The 21,050-nt window shown below is 45.0% G+C and overlaps 1 long non-coding RNA gene across 2 annotated transcripts in view; it reads left to right on the top strand.

The window, feature by feature from the left end:
• The window catches only part of 1600002D24Rik (RIKEN cDNA 1600002D24 gene), a 97,955-nt gene that overhangs the window by 10,452 nt on the left and 66,453 nt on the right, over nt 1-21,050 (top strand). The window contains exons 1-2 of one of the 2 annotated variants that reach the window (NR_040485.1): nt 19,913-20,167; nt 20,471-20,642. The exons of the other annotated variant lie outside the window; for it this stretch is intronic. This is a non-coding gene — a long non-coding RNA (RIKEN cDNA 1600002D24 gene). Of the gene's footprint in view, nt 1-19,912; nt 20,168-20,470; nt 20,643-21,050 lie in introns of those variants that run through there. 2 annotated transcript variants of the gene reach the window in all.

The following is a 21,050-nucleotide window of genomic DNA, read 5'->3' as shown; positions in this document are numbered from 1 at the left end:
ATAAGTTTTTACTTCAAGGTCCCTTTGGATACATTCATGTCTGGAGGACACAGCGGGATATCCTGAGTCAGCCAGAAAGTGACGGCTGTGTGCTTTCTGCCCCTCATGCGGCCTCTTGATCTTGGATGCACCCACTCAACTATCACAGAGACTCGTGGAGTTCATTTTAGGTTCTATAGGACATATAAGCACCCCCAGGGGCATCTAAAGCTGGCTCGCTCCGGGAGGATTACCAGCTCAGGCCACCAGTCTAGCTTTCCTCCATCTTGGAGAAGACAGCTAAATTCGGTCTCCCTGGGCGTTATTTTGGAAGGGACCAAGTGAGGCAGGACTCTCAGGCCAGCGGTGGGCGGGTCAGGCCATGGCCCCTTGCTGATCCTCCATGACGATGGGCCTACAGCCAATCAGCATAGGGCCTCACAGGCGCCCCCCCCCCCTTCACCCTGAGCCAGAATGCCTGGGCAGAGGCGGGACTGTGGAAGGCGGGGAATGCCTAGGTAGGGCTGCTAGGCCACACGCCCTGGAATTTAACAGCTTGGGGAGTTGTCCTGCTCTCCAAAGATGGGAGCTACTCTGCCCAAGGCATTCATTTTCTTGAGTTTCTGCATTTCACTAAGGATGGCACAAGCTGGTCCACCCTGCAGCTAGGGCTTGAATGCTATTTGTACACTGCAATGTGAGATGAAGACGTGTTTATGACAGCCATCTCTGCTTGAAGGAAGGCGTGGAGTCTATGTTCAATGTAGTTATGACAAAGTGCGGATGTGAAGAACGGGAGCACCCAGCTCCCCTCACCCTCCAGGTGTCTGCCCTCACTTGCTTGAGTGGGTGAGCAGTTGCCTCCTGTGTGCCTGAGAGCAGAGCCTCTGGTGGAGACAGAGAGGGTGGGGGTGGGGGTGAGTTCCCTTCCTTTGGATATCAGAGCTCTAGAGTGTTTACAAATGTGTCAAATTAAAGACTCTAGGTTACAAAGGAAATCTATTACACCAGTATAGTTATCTAACCTGTGTATTAAAATAGTAAAATGTGTGTGTGTGCCAGGACAGGGTTTTCCCATGTAACTCGGGCTAGCCTGGAACTTATTATGCTCCTGCCTCAGCCTCCAGAACGCCGGGAGTTACAGGTCCACGGCATGCTTAGGCTACTGTTTCTCATAGTTGGTTTCATTTCAACCAGTGATGGAAGAGACGTGCCTGAGACTTGGGGAACAGATGTCTATTAACTCTCAGATACCTATCACCTATCTATGTCATAGTTGAGGTCTCAAGCATGTTATAGAGGCCTTGTGTTGGTGGTCACGGCCCAGCCTGGGGTGTTACCCGGAGGTTGTGTAACCTGGAGGTGGTGGAATCTTTAGCATACTGGGCCGAGTTGGGAGAAGTCAGGTGACTCAGGGCATGCCCAGATTCCTCTCTCTGTGTCCCGGGTGGTGTGTGATGCAGACAGGCCTGTTTAGAGAATTTTCTCCTTAGGGTGTGCAGGGTGACTAGGCAATACCATTCCCTGTTTTTAAAATCCCAGTGACAAACCAAGGTACAATCCCACCGAAGTCCCTTTATTGGTCTTATTTCCAACATGGGGCATGGTTTCTTGCAGGAACGTGTGTGATCTTAAAGCCAGCCGTCCTGGAAAGTCTGCACCCAGCTGGGAAGATTTCTTTCCCATAGTCACATAGATGGGCAGCCTTACATAGCCTGTGCATTCTTGTTCCCCCTCAGGCTGCCCCACTCCAGGCCATGTGGAATTAGGATGAAACTGCTTCCAGCTGCTCAGAAGGAGTTGTCAGACTCTCAGGTGAGGGCCCAGTTGCTCGCCCCACCCCTCCTCCAATGCTGAATATCAGCAGTCACAAGCACAGCAGACGAAGCTGCTTCTGGGAAGATGGTGGTTGTTTAGCTTGGAGGACAGTGCTTTGCAAGAAAGCCTCCCCCACCACACACTGCTGCCTCCTCGTATGGTCCTGACCCAGGCCCCAAGCATCAGAGCTGACCAACCGAAGCCTCTGAGGGTGTGAGTCAAAATAAGCCCTCCTTCTTTGTGAGCTGGGTATTTATATATTTTTCCAATAATACAATATCTGTCTGTCTATCTGTCTATGTATCTAGCTTCTATCTATCTTCAAAGATTTATCTAAGTAATATGTTTAATGCATGCTTACCCATGATATCTTATTCTAGTTCACATGTGTGCTTCTGTGCACACACATGCATGTGTGCACAGGTTGAATCCCTCATATCCACAGTGCTTGGGACCAGAGTGTTCTGAACTTTAGAGTTTGGTTTTGCAGTAATCATATAAAAAACAGATGAATATCTTGATGGAGGGAAGGATGCAAATCTACCCATGAAGCTGTGTTTATATAAACCTAACACATACAGCTTGAGGGGAGATTTGTATAGTATTTTCCATGTTTTGTGCATGAAGCAAAATTTCACGGTATGGAATTCTCCACTTACGTTGTTGTACCTGTGCCCAGATAGTTTGGAATTTTAGGGTAGTTCATATTTCAGGTGCTGAATGAAATTGTGGCTATGAAGTCATAGAATGAAACAGAAGGGTCTCAGGGAGTAGTCAATGAGTTGGCTCAGCAGGTAAAGGTGACTGCTGCCAAGTCTGATGACTGAAGTTCAATTCCTGGGACCCATATGTCAGAAGGGAACTCTGCATGGATACACACGAGGCTGTCACTAAACTGTAATGAGATCTGTTTGTCCTTTGGTTTGATTATCCAAAACCAAGCTTCTTGTCAATGCTGTTGAATTATTACTATGAAAAGTTCTTAGGCAATCCTGTAAAATATCAGAACTAATGAATTCAGCCAATTTAGCATCTTATGGTCAGCTGCTATGACTTGCCTTTTGGGCAACAAGCTGGGCCACTGATTGTTGATAATTGGGCTTCTATGTTTCCCCTAAGTTGACCTTGATGATTAAGGAAAAAAAAATCAAAATCCCGAGGAGACAGGCAGATCTGGTTGCTCTGACTAGTCAGGCTCTCTTCCTTCAGAGGTCAAGAGCCTCGTTGGTACAGGCTTGGCTAGAGAGCCAACCAGACCTCTGACCCACAGGATTCCCACGGAGCCTGAGAGTAAACTGCTACCGTAGGAAACATAACTCATGGGAACGCTCCATTGCTATTGGGGAGGGGGTGCCACAGATCATCCCTTGGGATCTCCTTCCAGATGACGGTGATGGTATACTAAAGTCCTGAGGCTGGGGAACAATATGGCATAAAATGGCATGTCCCAGGCAGCTTACACACAGGCATTCGTTAACTTGGTCCTGGAGAGGGGGATGTCTGAGACCAGGGCAGGTCCCCTGAGCCCGGAGGGGGCGTCTGCTCAAGGTCCCTCCCCTTGTGTACAGATGCTCTTCTCTGTGTACGTATCTCTTATGACACCCAGTGACGTCATCAAATACCTATGGCCTCTGTAAGCACTCTGTCTTCAGACACAGTTACGGGCTGGTGTCCAGGACCACATCAGGATTCCCAAATATCTATTTTTTTTTTTCTGGAAGGGGGCACAGTTCAACTTGTCACACCTAGGAAGGTGAGTCTGCATGTCTTCAGAGGGTCCAGAGTATGTAGGCGACCTATCCTTTTTTGGCTGCTCTTCTTATGGCTCCCATGGGGGTAGAGCTTGGGCTACCAGTATGTGAGCTGATGTGATAGACAGATTTGACATATCTGACCTTCGTGTTTTGTCTTGGCTTCTCATGTCCCCACATTGACAAAAAGAGCATGACCAAGTGGCTGCTGACAGGTAGTCTTGGTCCCAAAATGTGGGTCTATAACTTCAGCATTTGGGGACAGGGGACAGAGACATGTAGATCCTGGGGGCTCAGTGGCCAGCCAGCCTACCTGAAAATGGCAAAAGCTCCAGGTTCAGGGAGCACACACGCAGATACACACAATACATACATAATGCATGCATACAAACATGCACACATACGTACACATGCACACATAAGCACACATATTCACACATGCATACATACACACATGCACACATACATATATGCACACATACACACAAATGCACACATATACATATGCACACATACACACATATGCATGTATATACACAATACACATATGCATACATACACACATATGCACATATATACACAATACACACATATGCACACATATACACATATGCACATATATACACATATATACATGCATATAAATGTAAAGAGAGAGAGAGTGAGTCAGACAGACATATGGATGGACAGATGGACACAGACAGGCAGAGACAGAGGAGTGGGGAGGAAGAAGGAGAGAAGAAAGAGGAGGAAAGCACAGGGAAGGATAAAGAATTGCAGGTTGGAGACTAAGTGAGCTCCTGGCAGAGAGACTGAGTGAGTCCACACCAACAAACTCAGTGTAGGAGCTGCTACTGTAGGAATCGACTAGGTCCAAATCTGCTGGCTCAGGGGGGCCTCTGGGAAAGTTCCCACCTGCCTTCCAGTTGCTCTGGGCACCAATCATCCCCCCCAAACCACGGGCCACAGTGCCAGAGACAGCAGATTTTTTCCTAGTTATTCCAAAGGCCAAGTTGGAAGAAGATGTAGACAACATCTTGGGCAGCACGCACAGAACAAAATCGATCTTTCGAGCCAGCCAACACTAATTCAGTCAAAGCAGAAGCTGGAAATGCCAGCCTGTGCTGGGAGGAGGTGTCAAGGCTGAAGACAGCTTGGAGTGAGCCCAGCAAAGAGCTGAGTGACAGCAAGAGGTCCATCAGTGATGGGCGGTGACAGTGTCTTCTAATGTAGCTTGTGCACCTGCGTGTGTGCACAGGTGTGTGTAGAGATGTGTGTGTGCACAGGTGTGTGTGTGTGTGTGTGTGTGTGTGTGTGTGTGTGTGTGTGTGTGTGTGTGTGTGTACCTGTCCTGGGGTAAGCTGTATCTATCATTTGTACTCTGTGAAAAGGGAAAATGCAAGGTCCCTGCTCAGCAAAGGCTAAAAATTCCACTACAACCATGTCAGAGTTCTGAATCAAAGCTGGGCCCTTCAGTGTGAGAGTCCCTGGGCCGTCCACATTGTTCTTTGAGACAGGGTCTCTCACCATGACATGGGGCTCACCAAGTAGCTGGCTGGCAATGGCTAGCAAGCCCCTGAGCTCTGCCTGCTTTACCTGCCGTCACTGTGATTGCACACTGCCTGTTTGCATGGGTACTGAGGACCGACTAGGGTCCTTATGTGCAAACATATTATGAAGTCATCTCTCCAGCTTCAATAAATCGCTTATCTACTTAGAAAATGTGAATTCAAGCTTTCTATTGGGGCCATGAAGTTTCTACTCCCCTGTATGTGTGGGAAGTGATTAGATGTTAGTTGATGAAGCAGGGTCTTAGCCAAGCCTCATGGAAGTTCTTCTAGGCTGTCTCGTGGTACCAAGTACGCACCTTTCTTAGGTTGCCAAGTAACACAGAAGATGCCCAGTTAAGGTGGAATTTTAGAACCACAACAACTAAATGTTTAGTACATGTGTGTCCCATTAATATCTGAGACACATTAAAAATATCTGTTGTGCATATGAGTGTTACTGCAACTTTAAAAGTGATAATTTTTCTTTATCCTGGCTAGCTCCAAATAAATGAGACAGAGGCGGTAAGATTTATTTAATCAAGCTTTATGGCACAATAACTGAGCAGTTATTAATCTATTCTAATCCTTTAAACTAATCCGGCTACCCCCCAGACAAAATCCCTGAGATACTTGTGTTTTTTTTTTTTTTTTTTTTTTTTTTTTGGAGCTCTCATTTCTTTTTTTTTTTTTTTTTAAAGACTACAGTCAGAAAGAAAAGGTTTGCTAGTGTGGTGATTGGCTATGCTTGTCCCAGGGAGTGGCACTATTTGGAGGTGTGGTTGTTTTAGAGTAAGTGTGGCCTTGTCGGACAAAGTGTGTCATTGTGGGTGTGGCCTTTAAGACCTTCATCCTAACAGCCTGAAAAACAGTCTTCTCCTACTTGCCTACAGAAAAAGAGGTGGAACTCTAATCTCCTCCAGTCCCATGTCTCCCTGGACATTGTCATGCTCCCTCATTGATGATAATGGACTGCACCTCTGAACCTGTAATCCAGCCCCAATTCAATGTTGTTCTTCATAGAAGTTGCCTTGGCAATGGTGTCTGTTCACAGCAGTAAAAGCCTGACTAAGACAGCAAGGATCCCTTCTCAACCAGTCAGAATGGCCATGGTTAAGAATATAAGTATGCCACCAAATCAACTAAGCAGGGCTCACACAGGCTCAGAGACTGGAAAAGGAACCATGGGGACCCCATTGGTCCTCACTAGGTCCTCCATGTATATGTTGTGACTGTTAGCTTTGTGTTTTTACCAGACTCCTAACAGTGGGAGCAGGTCTATTCTGACTCTTTTTTTTTTTTTCCATTTTTTATTAGGTATTTAGCTCATTTACATTTCCAATGCTATACCAAAAGTCCCCCTTACCCACCCACCCCCACTCCCCTACCCACCCACTCCCCCCCTTTGGCCCTGGCGTTCCCCTGTACCGGGGCACACAAAGTCTGCGTGTCCAATGGGCCTCTCTTTCCAGTGATGGCCGACTAGGCCATCTTTTGATACATATGCAGCTAGAGTCAAGAGCTCTGGGGTACTGGTTAGTTCATAATGTTGTTCCACCTATAGGGTTGCAGATCCCTTTAGCTCCTTGGCTACTTTCTTTAGCTCCTCCATTGGGATCCCTATGATCCATCCATTAGCTGACTGTGAGCATCCACTTCTGTGTTTGCTAGGCCCCGGCATAGTCTCACAAGAGACAGCTACATCTGGGTCCTTTCAATAAAATCTTGCTAGTGTATGCAATGGTGTCAGCGTTTGGATGCTGATTATGGGGTGGATCCCTGGATATGGCAGTCTCTACATGGTCCATCCTTTCATCTCAGCTCCAAACTTTGTCTCTGTAACTCCTTCCATGGGTGTTTTGTTCCCAAATCTAAGGAGGGGCATAGTGTCCACACTTCAGTCTTCATTCTTCTTGAGTTTCATGTGTTTAGCAAATTATATCTTATATCTTGGGTATCCTAGGTTTGGGGCTAATATCCACTTATCAGTGAGTACATATTGTGTGAGTTTCTTTGTGAATGTGTTACCTCACTCAGGATGATGCCCTCCAGGTCCATCCATTTGGCTAGGAATTTCATAAATTCATTCTTTTTAATAGCTGAGTAGTACTCCATTGTGTAGATGTACCACATTTTCTGTATCCATTCCTCTGTTGAGGGGCATCTAGGTTCTTTCCAGCTTCTGGCTATTATAAATAAGGCTGCTATGAACATAGTGGAGCATGTGTCCTTCTTACCAGTTGGGGCATCTTCTGGATATATGCCCAGGAGAGGTATTGCTGGATCCTCCGGTAGTACTATGTCCAATTTTCTGAGGAACCGCCAGACGGATTTCCAGAGTGGTTGTACAAGCCTGCACTCCCACCAACAATGGAGGAGTGTTCCTCTTTCTCCACATCCACGCCAGCATCTGCTGTCACCTGAATTTTTGATCTTAGCCATTCTGACTGGTGTGAGGTGGAATCTCAGGGTTGTTTTGATTTGCATTTCCCTGATGATTAAGGATGTTGAACATTTTTTCAGGTGTTTCTCTGCCATTCGGTATTCCTCAGGTGAGAATTCTTTGTTCAGTTCTGAGCCCCATTTTTTAATGGGGTTATTTGATTTTCTGAAGTCCACCTTCTTGAGTTCTTTATATATGTTGGATATTAGTCCCCTATCTGATTTAGGATAGGTAAAGATCCTTTCCCAATCTGTTGGTGGTCTTTTTGTCTTATTGACGGTGTCTTTTGCCTTGCAGAAACTTTGGAGTTTCATTAGGTCCCATTTGTCAATTCTCGATCTTACAGCACAAGCCATTGCTGTTCTGTTCAGGAATTTTTCCCCTGTGCCCATATCTTCAAGGCTTTTCCCCACTTTCTCCTCTATAATTTTCAGTGTCTCTGGTTTTATGTGAAGTTCCTTGATCCACTTAGATTTGACCTTAGTACAAGGAGATAAGTATGGATCGATTCGCATTCTTCTACACGATAACAACCAGTTGTGCCAGCACCAATTGTTGAAAATGCTGTCTTTCTTCCACTGGATGGTTTTAGCTCCCTTGTCGAAGATCAAGTGACCATAGGTGTGTGGGTTCATTTCTGGGTCTTCAATTCTATTCCATTGGTCTACTTGTCTGTCTCTATACCAGTACCATGCAGTTTTTATCACAATTGCTCTGTAGTAAAGCTTTAGGTCTGGCATGGTGATTCCGCCAGAAGTTCTTTTATCCTTGAGAAGACTTTTTGCTATCCTAGGTTTTTTGTTATTCCAGACAAATTTGCAAATTGCTCCTTCCAATTCGTTGAAGAATTGAGTTGGAATTTTGATGGGGATTGCATTGAATCTGTAGATTGCTTTTGGCAAGATAGCCATTTTTACAATGTTGATCCTGCCAATCCATGAGCATGGGAGATCTTTCCATCTTCTGAGATCTTCCTTAATTTCTTTCTTCAGAGATTTGAAGTTTTTGTCATACAGATCTTTCACTTCCTTAGTTAGAGTCACGCCAAGATATTTTATATTATTTGTGACTATTGAGAAGGGTGTTGTTTCCCTAATTTCTTTCTCAGCCTGTTTATTCTTTGTATAGAGAAAGGCCATTGACTTGTTTGAGTTTATTTTATATCCAGCTACTTCACCGAAGCTGTTTATCAGGTTTAGGAGTTCTCTGGTAGAATTTTTAGGGTCACTTATATATACTATCATATCATCTGCAAAAAGTGATATTTTGACTTCCTCTTTTCCAATTTGTATCCCCTTGATCTCCTTTTGTTGTCGAATTGCTCTGGCTAATACTTCAAGTACTATGTTGAAAAGGTAGGGAGAAAGTGGGCAGCCTTGTCTAGTCCCTGATTTTAGTGGGATTGCTTCCAGCTTCTCTCCATTTACTTTGATGTTGGCTACTGGTTTGCTGTAGATTGCTTTTATCATGTTTAGGTATGGGCCTTGAATTCCTGATCTTTCCAACACTTTTATCATGAATGGGTGTTGGATCTTGTCAAATGCTTTTTCTGCATCTAACGAGATGATCATGTGGTTTTTGTCTTTGAGTTTGTTTATATAATGGATTACATTGATGGATTTTCGTATATTAAACCATCCCTGCATCCCTGGAATAAAACCTACTTGGTCAGGATGGATGATTGCTTTAATGTGTTCTTGGATTCGGTTAGCGAGAATTTTATTGAGGATTTTTGCATCGATATTCATAAGAGAAATTGGTCTGAAGTTCTCTATCTTTGTTGGGTCTTTCTGTGGTTTAGGTATCAGAGTAATAGTGGCTTCATAAAATGAGTTGGGTAGAGTACCTTCTACTTCTATTTTGTGAAATAGTTTGTGCAGAACTGGAATTAGATCTTCTTTGAAGGTCTGATAGAACTCTGCACTAAACCCATCTGGTCCTGGGCTTTTTTTGGTTGGGAGACTATTAATAACTGCTTCTATTTCTTTAGGTGATATGGGACTGTTTAGATGGTCAACTTGATCCTGATTCAACTTTGGTACCTGGTATCTGTCCAGAAATTTGTCCATTTCATCCAGGTTTTCCAGTTTTGTTGAGTATAGCCTTTTGTAGAAGGATCTGATGGTGTTTTGGATTTCTTCAGGATCTGTTGTTATGTCTCCCTTTTCATTTCTGATTTTGTTAATTAGGATTTTGTCCCTGTGCCCTCCAGTGAGTCTAGCTAAGGGTTTATCTATCTTGTTGATTTTCTCAAAGAACCAACTCCTCGTTTGGTTAATTCTTTGAATAGTTCTTCTTGTTTCCACTTGGTTGATTTCACCCCTGAGTTTGATTATTTCCTGCCGTCTACTCCTCTTGGGTGAATTTGCTTCCTTTTTTTCTAGGGCTTTTAGATGTGTTTTCAAGCTGCTAGTATGTGCTGTCTCCCGTTTCTTCTTGGAGGCACTCAGAGCTATGAGTTTCCCTCTTAGAAATGCTTTCATTGTGTCCCATAGGTTTGGGTACGTTGTGGCTTCATTTTCATTAAACTCTAAAAAGTCTTTAATTTCTTTCTTTATTCCTTCCTTGACCAAGATATCATTGAGAAGAGTGTTATTCAGTTTCCACGTGAATGTTGGCTTTCCATTATTTATGTTGTTATTGAAGATCAGTCTTAGGCCATGGTGGTCTGATAGGATACATGGGACAATTTCAATATTTTTGTATCTATTGAGGCCTGTTTTGTGACCAATTATATGGTCAATTTTGGAGAAGGTCCCGTGAGGTGCTGAGAAGAAGGTATATCCTTTTGTTTTAGGATAAAATGTTCTGTAGATATCTGTCAGGTCCATTTGTTTCATAACTTCTGTTAGTTTCACTGTGTCCCTGTTTAGTTTCTGTTTCCACGATCTGTCCTTTGAAGAAAGTGGTGTGTTGAAGTCTCCCACTATTATTGTGTGAGGTGCAATGTATGCTTTGAGCTTTACTAAAGTGTCTCTAATGAATGTGGCTGCCCTTGCATTTGGTGCGTAGATATTCAGAATTGAGAGTTCCTCTTGGAGGATTTTACCTTTGATGAGTATGAAGTGTCCCTCCTTGTCTTTTTTGATAACTTTGGGTTGGAAGTCGATTTTATCCGATATTAAAATGGCTACTCCAGCTTGTTTCTTCAGTCCATTTGCTTGGAAAATTGTTTTCCAGCCTTTCACTCTGAGGTAGTGTCTGTCTTTTTCCCTGAGATGGGTTTCCTGTAAGCAGCAGAATGTTGGGTCTGTTTGTGTAGCCAGTCTATGTCTTTTTATTGGGGAATTGAGTCCATTGATATTAAGAGATATTAAGGAAAAGTAATTGTAGCTTCCTTTTATTTTTGTTGTTAGAGTTGGCATTCTGTTCTTGTGGCTGTCTTCTTTTTGGTTTGTTGAATGATTACTTTCTTGGTTGTTCTAGGGCGTGATTTCCGTCCTTGTATTGCTTCTTTTCTGTTATTATCCTTTGAAGGGCTGGATTCGTGGAAAGATATTGTGTGAATTTGTTTTTGTCGTGGAATACTTTGGTTTCTCCATCTATGGTAATTGAGAGTTTGGCCGGGTATAGTAGCCTGGGCTGGCATTTGTGTTCTCTTAGTGTCTGTATAACATCTGTCCAGGCTCTTCTGGCTTTCATAGTCTCTGGTGAAAAGTCTGGTGTAATTCTGATAGGCCTTCCTTTATATGTTACTTGACCTTTCTCCCTTACTGCTTTTAATATTCTATCTTTATTTAGTGCATTTGTTGTTCTGATTATTATGTGTCGGGAGGAATTTCTTTTCTGGTCCAGTCTATTTGGAGTTCTGTAGGCTTCTTGTATGATCATGGGCATCTCTTTTTTTTATGTTTGGGAAGTTTTCTTCTATTATTTTGTTGAAGATATTAGCTGGCCCTTTAAGTTGAAAATCTTCATTCTCATCAATTCCTATTATCCGTAGGTTTGGTCTTCTCATTGTGTCCTGGATTACTTGGATGTTTTGAGTTAGGATCCTTTTGCATTTTGTATTTTCTTTGACTGTTGTGTCGATGTTCTCTATGGAATCTTCTGCACCTGAGATTCTCTCTTCCATTTCTTGTATTCTGTTGCTGATGCTCGCATCTATGGTTCCAGATCTCTTTCCTAGGGTTTCTATCTCCAGCGTTGCCTCGCTTTGGGTTTTCTTTATTGTGTCTACTTCCCCTTTTAGTTCTAGTATGGTTTTGTTCATTTCCATCACCTGTTTGGATGTGTTTTCCTGTTTTTCTTTAATGATTTCTACCTGTTTGGCTGTGTTTTCCTGCTTTTCTTTAAGGGCCTGTAACTCTTTAGCAGTGCTCTCCTGTAATTCTTTAAGTGACTTATGAAAGTCCTTCTTGATGTCCTCTATCATCATCATGAGAAATGTTTTAAAATCTGGGTCTAGATTTTCGGTTGTGTTGGGGTGCCCAGGACTAGGTGGGGTGGGAGTGCTGCGTTCTGATGATGGTGAGTGGTCTTGATTTTTGTTAGTAGGATTCTTACGTTTGCCTTTTGCTATCTGGTAATCTCTGAAGCTAGCTGTTTTAGTTGTCACTGTTAAGAGCTTGTTCTTCAGGTGACTCTGTTAGCCTCTATAAGCAGACCTGGAGGGTAGCACTCTCCTTAGTTTCAGTGGGCAGAGTATTCTCTGCAGGCAAGCTCTCTTCTTGCAGGGCAGGTACCCAGATATCTGGTGTTCGAACCAGACTCCTGGCAGAAGTTGTGTTCCACTCACTAGAGGTCTTAGGATCTCCTGTGGAATCCTGTGTGGGCCCTTGCGGGTGTCAGGCGACTCCGCTGGCAAGGTAGCCCGGGGCTCGAGTGGAGCGGAAGGGGTTTGTGCCCCAGATCAAGCCCGGGTAGCCTGCTTCCCTATGTACAGCAGTCTCAGGTTCCGCGTGATTGGATTGGGGCAGGCGCTATGTTCCACTCACCAGAGGTCTTAGGATCACGTGGGGAGTCCCGTGTGGGCCCTTGCGGGTGTTGGGCAAGACTCTGCTGGCAAGGTAGCCCGGGGCTGGAGTCGAGCGGAAGGGACTTGTGCCCCAGATCAGGCCCGGGTAGCCTGCTTCCCTATGTACCGCAGTCTCAGGTTGAGATACTTGTGTTTTAGTGTTGATCTGGTTCTCTCTGCACCAGGGGTGTTCCTGTGGTGTCTCCTCAACCCTTTTCTGGTGATGAGTCCTCTCTTCTCTTCTGCTCAGCCATTGGCTGATCGGTTTTTATTGACAAATCAGAGAATAAATGGGGAGCAATGTTTACACAACATCAAAATCCAACATTCTTAGAATAAACACTACGATGCCCTGTTCGGATTGCAACCAGATTGGGGGAGGGGGTAGGGAAGAAATCAGTATTTGAAGAATTCAAAGATAATCTTTACGCAGTGCAGAAGAGCATTATACCTACATATGAGACTCAGAGTGGACTAGGTGGCCGTGGTGCTTGTTACCATGGCAACCTGGTATTGATCAAGCTCTTCAGACTCCATAACTCTAAGGGGTCACTGACAAAGCACTGACAGGGTTTGGAAGGTCAAGCTGGGCTGGCATTTGAGGGTGGTGGGCACAAACAAGTCAGAGGAATGGTCACAGTTCAGTCTGAATGAGTGGCCTGGGACTGTTGTAACAGTGTTCCAGCAGTTTTGTGGCTTAGGAATGGGGAGGTTGTCTCCCAGCTACTGTGAAGTCTGAATTCAAGGCTGAGCCTCAGGAGAGGCTGGGGAGCAGTCATGGTCTCCTAACTTCAGGTTCTCAAACCCCAGGCCTAAAGGGATTTTTCCTCCTAGCCTCTTAGAACCCTTTTCTTGTCTGGGAAATCACACTCATCAAATGGGCTCGGCCTGGCCCACTCTGTGAAAGGGTCTCATTTTACTTGGTTAGTTCAGAGATCCCTATCTTGAAATCAGGCCACATTCTGAGGTATTTAGACTTGGACACGTCTCTTCATATCTTTCCCAGCTCTCTGTTTGTTTTGCCATACAGGGCTAACAGCGAAGGCATGTTCACCCAGGTATGTAGGTTCGCTGTGCCTATTGATCCACACCCCACTCTCCTCTCTTTCTCCCTGGGCCTCCCGCTGATCTGCTTTGCTCCCCAAGCAGTTGTGGCTGCACTTTCATGCCCGTGTCACATCTGTACACATGTGACTGATGTATCTAGGGCTCACAAATGAGAAAACAGGATATCTGTCTCCTGCAGAGGGCTGGCCCACCTTTCTGCTTGTTTCACAGTTTGCCATTTTCCCTGCAAATGGAAATGCCATCTTATAAAAGTCACTTGACCTGGGTTGACATGTTGTAAACAACTTATTCTCTTGCTGCTCCTGGAAGATGTGCCTGTGATTGAGAAATGGAGAGCTGGCAAATAATCCTTCTACCTTGCCAATGTAAGCAACCATAGCAAACTTATACACACACAGACAGACACACACATAGAGAGACACACACACACAAAGACACACATACACACATACACAAAGACACACATGTACATACATGCACACACACAAACACATACATACAAATACACACATACACGCACATACACACAGACACACACATACACACATGCACACATACAAACACACACAAATATACACACACAAACACATACACACAGACACAAAGACACACACACAGACACACACACACATGCACACATACATACACACACTTACACAATACAAACACATACAGACACAAAGACACACATACACAAAGACACACTCACACACACATGCACACATACATACACACACATATAAACACACAGACACACAGACACAAAGACACACTCACATGCACACACATGCACACATACATACACACACTTAAACATATACAAACACATACACACAGACACATACATACACACATACACAAAGACACACAGAGACACACACAAAGACATACACATATATACATATACACACATATACATACACACATATAAACACATGTACACATGTACACGTGTATACACACACACACACACACACACACACACACACACAAGCATGCATGTTTTCCCACACCCCTGGAAAGGGAAGAGAAATGGGATATGAATATGGTTGAATATGTTATATACATGTGTGTAATTGTTAAAAAAAAACCTATCCCATGAACAATAGATAGAGGAATAAAAAGTAAGATGTAAGAGGAGAGAGGAAAGATGGAGAGGAGTCTGGGGGACAAGGCAGGCAGAAGAGGGAAGGGAAGAGCAGAAGGATGTTAGGCACATGTATGTGTTTCTCCTCAGACTCAGGAGCAGGCTGTGCAGGCAGTGAATGTGGTCACCGCCTTGGTAAGGACAGCCAGTCCTGGATGGAGTTGGGGGTACAGGCAGGGCAGCCAATTTCTTGGCAAGCCCTCTTGGGGTCTCTATTTACCAAGTAATAAACCGGATCTCCCAGCCCCAGAGGGTGGTTTGTGGTGATCAGTAAAGACATTTGAGAGCCACTGGGGAGGAGAGGAAGGAGATAAGTCCAGGAGCCGCATATGTGCAGATGTGATATGGAGATGCTAGGGTGGCAATCTCCATGCAGGAAATCCAAGAAATTCCCCAGTTAAGATTTTACCAAAAGGTCAACTCTCCTCAGGCAAAAGAGGAAAAACAAAACAGAGCAAAACCAAGAGGCAATCTTAGAAATGGAGAAAAAGACCTAGCCAGACATTCCTGGAGTATAGGTGCTTCAGGGGAGCAGAGCAGAATGATGGCGCTTACGTTTCCAGCCCTTCTGGAACTTTCTAGGGTGGTGTGCAACATAAAACCTGCCCACATCTTTATACATGCTACATTTGGGAGATTTCGATTTGGAAGAAAGTCCCATAAGGAGGTACTGGTGGCATGCGGAGCACCCAGCCCGGTCACCGTGCCCCAGGATCGCACCTACATTCTTGAGTGGATGAAACCTCCAGATGATATCTTTTACCAAGGCCAAAGAGGGAAATGAACACGCCATCTCAGGCAAAAAAGGCTTCCTGAACGAGTAGCTACTAATAGTCATTGGCCAGCCTCTGTTCCTTCTCGGGCACTGGGGAACCATATGTATGCAGTTATTGGACCTTCTCATTAAAGCAAAGCCAAACTCTGGTGGGAGAAATGAACAAATCTTTCCTTGAATGGTATGGAGCCTCACAATGATAATGGAAGACACTCTTATCTCAGGTTGGAGGCGAGTTTTAAGTGTGAGGGGCACAGGGGATGAGCTAGCAGTTTGTTCACTTGTGCAGTGTGTGCATGTGTGTGTGCATGTGTGTGTGCATGTGTATGTGCATGTGTGTACTTGTGAGTGTGTGCAAGTGTGTGTGTACTTGTGAGTGTGTGCATGCCTGTGTGTGCTTGTGTATGTGTACACACGTTTTTGTGTAGGTGTGAATACACACCTGGAGGCCACAGATCAACATCAGGTGCCTTCTGTACTTTTGAGACCAGTCTCATTGAGCCTGTAGCTCACTGATTGGCCATGCTGGCTGGCCAGTGAGATCCAAGGATGCTCCTGTCTCTTAGCTGCCCACCTTTTCAGAACCAGGGTTATAAGTGTGTGCTATTAGGCCTGGCTACGTGGGTGCTGTGAAACTGAACAGGTCTTCATGTTTGCATGGTAAGTACTTTACTGACTGCCCCCTCATTTCCTCTTAAAAGTAGGAATAAAGTGGCCCTGAGTTGTCTAAGTTAGGTATGCAAATTTCAGAAAGTTGGGGAATCCCAGCAGAGGAAGGAATGAATTCCCTTAGAGCCACACTGACTGTGAACATGTGACATAGAGCTTCCTGGTTTGTCTCTTACATCATTGATATTTCCCTAACCCCCCTTATATTTATTCTTTTCATTGTAAGCATTTTCCATGCCACTGAAAAGTATTTGAAAAGAAATTGATTAAAAAAAAAAAAGGAAAAGAAAAGAAAAGAAAAGAAAAGAAAAGAAAAGAAAAGAAAAGAAACCATGTTCAGGCTGGAGAGATGGCTCGGCAATTAAGAACTGGCTGCTCTTCCAGAAGACCCAGGCTCACTTCTCAGTACCCACATGGCAGCCCACAACTGTCTGAAACTCCTGCTGCTCCAGGGATCCAACTCTCTTACACATGCAGGTAATACACCAATGTACATAAAATAATAAAAAATAAATTATTAAGAAACATTTTCTTATGGACACATGAAAACATGTACAAGCTAAAGATGATGGACTTAGCATACTGACCACCCGGCCTGCTCGGTCATCACCTGACCTGCCTGCTGCCTCCCTCCAAGTCTTTCTCCCTTCCAGCAGTTTCCTGGAATCAAATTTTATCTCTAGATTCGTTAGTATGCACGAACTGAAAGATAAAGACAAAAAGCAATCACAAGCCATTTTCTCATATAAAAAGAATGCTTCAAATACCACGGAGTATTTTGCCAGCACGTGTATTTCCTGGGTTATCACATCAATTTTATTTTTCAACAGTTTGTTTATGTTGGGATCCAAACAAACCTGCCTTGTTCCTTTGAGGGAGCCAATGCACTGGCTCTGTGGTTTTGTACGTGGGGGTAGAAGATGTGGTATTGTTGCTGACGTCGCCACGAAATTGTCTCTAGCATGCTTGGATGCCATTTGGTTTTTCTGTATGCTTGTAACACAGTTAGAGCTAGAGGTTTGGGCAGGTTCATGTTCGAATGTTAGGGAACATCAAGACAATACCCTTGGTGTTGCCTCCACAGGAATGGTGTTTTCTTGGGATCACCTGGGCTTGAGTCCTCAATCCATCAGGAGCTTCAGAGTGTCACACCAGGTCATTCTTCGTTGCTTATTAATTGCAATCAGTTTTTCCACTCGATCCTTCGGTGACTCTGCTGTTACTACTGTGAAGACAAAGCATAGATTATGCTTTTCAACCAGGGTCTGGAGAGATGGCCGAGGGGTTAAGATCATTTGTTACTCTTACAGAGAACCCCAGTTCGGTTTTCAGCACCCACATGGTGGCTCCACATAGAACTCCAGTTATAAGGGATCTGGCTCCTTCTGCCCTTCACAGGCACTGAACACCTATGGTACACATATGTTATACAAGCAAAACACTCATATACATAAAATAAATATTAAAAAAAACCCTAAAATATTTCTTAAAAACATTCCTTAGTGTTCTTGACTCCTTAGGCTTAATCTATCACAGTATCTCCACCTCCTCCTCTCCTTCCTCCTCCTCCTCTTCCTCCTCCTCTCCCTCCTCCTCTCCTTCCTCCTCTTCTTCACAGTACCTCCTCCTCTTTTTTTTTTTTTGAGACAGGGTTTCTCTGTGTAGCCTTGGCTGTTCTGGGACTAGCTCTGTAGATCAGGCTGGCCTTGAACTAACAGAGATCCACCTGCCTCTGTTTCCTGAGTGCTGGGATCAAAGGTGTGCTCCAGCACTGCCTGGCTCAGTTATTATTTTCAATGATAACTCTAATTGCACTTTCTTAGCAAGCAATAATATATCGAGGTAGACTCACGGTTTCTCCTGTGATTATGTCCCCAGGAGGCTTTGGAAGTTGCCTCGCTTTCTGGATGATCTGAGCTTAGACTTGTGCCGATTCTGAGAACTTCCTGTTCTGATCGGGACTCAGCCCTCTAAGCGGCCAGGTTCTGTGAGGTGGGAATTGGTGTCAGAGAGCACTGCAAGGCTCCGTGTGGGTGACGACTGCTGCCTGGTTGATTACGTATCTCTGTGCTTGTGTGCATTTCCCTTCATCCTGTATCTGTTCCTTTGTATAAAGCAGACCAGGAGCTCATACTGACAGGTGATTTCGAGTTAGCACATCTGGTGGGGAGGGGCTGCTTGGGGGTGATTCTTTGGTCTTTGAAGTCAGAGTGAGATCTCAGATCAAAGGCTCTAGCAGCTTCTGTCTCATGCCTGGTAACTTGAGGCAGAGGCTGGAAACCCGGGCTTAGGCAGTGCAGAGTGGATGGACACATGGACTCACATGTGGTACCTTGGGCTCCCAGACAGCACACATAAGGCAGACACCATGTGGCTTACCCCTTGGTTCTACATCAAAAGTGTGTAAACGAAAGTCACAGATGGAGGATGAATATGAAATGTTCTAGAAAATTCGAGATGTTCCTGTGAGCTATGGCTTAGTTTGCTTCTTACATTGACTGAGCATAACACATAGTCACTGTAATAGTCACCCCCTCTGTACTGGAGGAATGGAGTACTGGATGGCCAATTAGCTGTTTAGGAGGAGTGGAGGAGTACTGGATGGCCAATCAGCTGTGTAGGAGGGATGGAGGAGTCCTGGATGGCCAATCAGCTGTGTAGGAGGAATGGAGGCGTCCTGGATGGCCAATCAGCTACATAGGTTGAGGGTTGGAGGGAGGGGGACTGGATGGTCAATCAGTTCACATACTGGTCTTAGATTTGATACCAGTGAGTCTCACCTACTTCAGCAGATCTGTTGGGCTCTCTAAACCTAAGTTTCTTTATCCATACATCAGGACAAGCAGCCCTTGACCCCTTCCTGGTGATGTGAGCAATAGGGCAGGATAGAGTCGTTGAGAAATACTCTATAGAATGCAAAACTCAAGTCAGTGTGCAAGGCACACATAAATGGTTAGAGCCTGGGCACTCTCCTGGGTGTAGGGGAGGGGAGGTCATGTAACACATACCAGTAAGCACCCCTTCCATCCATCCCTCCCTCCCTCCCTCCCTCCCTCCCTCCCTCCCTCCCTCCCTCTCCCTTCATTCGTTCCCTCTTCTTTGCTTCCTCTCTTTTTCTATTCCCCTTTCCCTCCCTCTGTCCCTCTCTCCCTCCCTCTTCCTTCCCTTCCTCCCTCCTTCCTTCCCTCCCTCCCTCCTTCCTTCCCTCCATCTTTGCTTCCTCCTTCCCTCCCTCCCTTCTTTCCTCCCTCCATCTGTCCCTCCCTCCCTCCTTCCTTCTTTCCATCTTCCCTCCCTCTCTTCTTCCTCCCCTTCCCCCTTCTCCCCTCTTCTCTCTTTTCTCCCTGTCTCCCTCACTTCCGTCTTTCTTTCACAGTGCTGCACATGAGAGTCAGCCTGCACCACTGAACTTCACCTTGCGGTTTGGGCTGCAATACATTTTAGTAATGTAGTTTTAGAATGTCCCTTGAATACTTCAGGTCAGAAAAGGAGTTAGAAACCATGCATTGGCGGTCCTTTTTCCACGCATGAAAAGTTTCTTAGGGGGCTGGAGACACAGCTCAGCTGTTAAGAGCATTGGCTGCTCTTCCACAGGACCAGGTTTGAGTCCCAGCACTCATGTGGTAGCTCACAACCATCTGTAACTCCAGCCCTAGAAGATATGCCCTCTTCTACCCTCTAAGGGCGTGGCATGCATATAATACACAGACATATATGCAGGCAGAAGACATGAAACAGACAATTTGCAAAGTTGTCTTAGGCCATAGAGTTTTGCCTGAACTTGCTTGCGCTTGCCCTCCTTGCCACGGGAGCTGCCTGCCCTGGCTCCTCATGGACAAAGAGGGAAGAATCTGTTTTGTCACAGCTGGAGGAATGTGCCCTGCGCTCCTGGGACCACAGAAACCCGAACAAGGTGTCCAGGAGCCACCAGGAGCACCTCACCTTGCTCCTCTGCACCAACACCTGTTGATATTTTCCACCAGCTACAGCAGCCACGCACACAGCTTCCAAATGTCAGTGATGTGCTAAAAATAACGATTGTAAAACTCAAATGTGATAGCTTCTCAGCATCTAAGAAGAGCCCTTAGGGCTCAAAGGGAGACTAGGGAGATGGTGGGGTGTGAGAGAGAAGGCTCTGTAGTGGCCTTCTAGCTCAGTAGCTCTGCATGTTCTTTTTTCCTTTCCCCTCCCCTTCCCTTCCTCTTCCTCTCCTTCCCTCTCCTCTTCTGTCCCTCCTCTCTTCTCCTTTTCTCCCCTACTCCTCTCTCTACACACAAGTTTTGCCTTATTCCCAGTTTCACGTTCTGTAATTTCAGCTACCCAAACTCCACAGCGGTGTAAAAATGTGACATGGGAAATTCCAGAAACGAGCAAGCCATACGTTGTAAGGCATGTGCTGTTCTGAAGAAGGTGATGAAATCCTGTGTCACCCTGTTCAGCCTGTCAGGGCTCTGAGTCATCCTCTGATTGCCACATGGTATCCACATGGTAAGTGCCATCAATCCAGCTATCGATTGGCAGCCATCTTGGTGGACACACCTAGTATGGCGTGTGTCAAGGGGCGTGTGTTCAGGAAAAGTCTTATTCCATGTTGTAATGATCTCAAGGCACAACAGCAGCAACTGGCAATGCCAAACACCATGCTGAAGCTGCAGGCACTTTACTCCCTTTAAGTGGAAAGGAGAATCTTGATTTAGAAGGAAAAAAACTCCATATGTTGAAGTTGATGAGACCCACAGTACAGCAGGTGTTGAAGGGAGAAGCGATTATATAATGCAGAACAGCACGACACTTGCTTTATTTTATTGTTCAGTATTGTTAACTTCTTTTTAAAAGTTTATTTCTAGTTTATGTATATGAGTGTTTTGCTAGTACATATGCATGTACACCACATGT

The sequence above is a fragment of the Mus musculus genome, chromosome 16, assembly GCF_000001635.26.
Source record: "Mus musculus strain C57BL/6J chromosome 16, GRCm38.p6 C57BL/6J".
Lineage (NCBI taxonomy): Eukaryota > Metazoa > Chordata > Mammalia > Rodentia > Muridae > Mus > Mus musculus.
The sequence above is the reverse complement of the archived record's forward strand: the minus strand, read 5'-3'. Positions and strand labels throughout refer to the sequence as shown.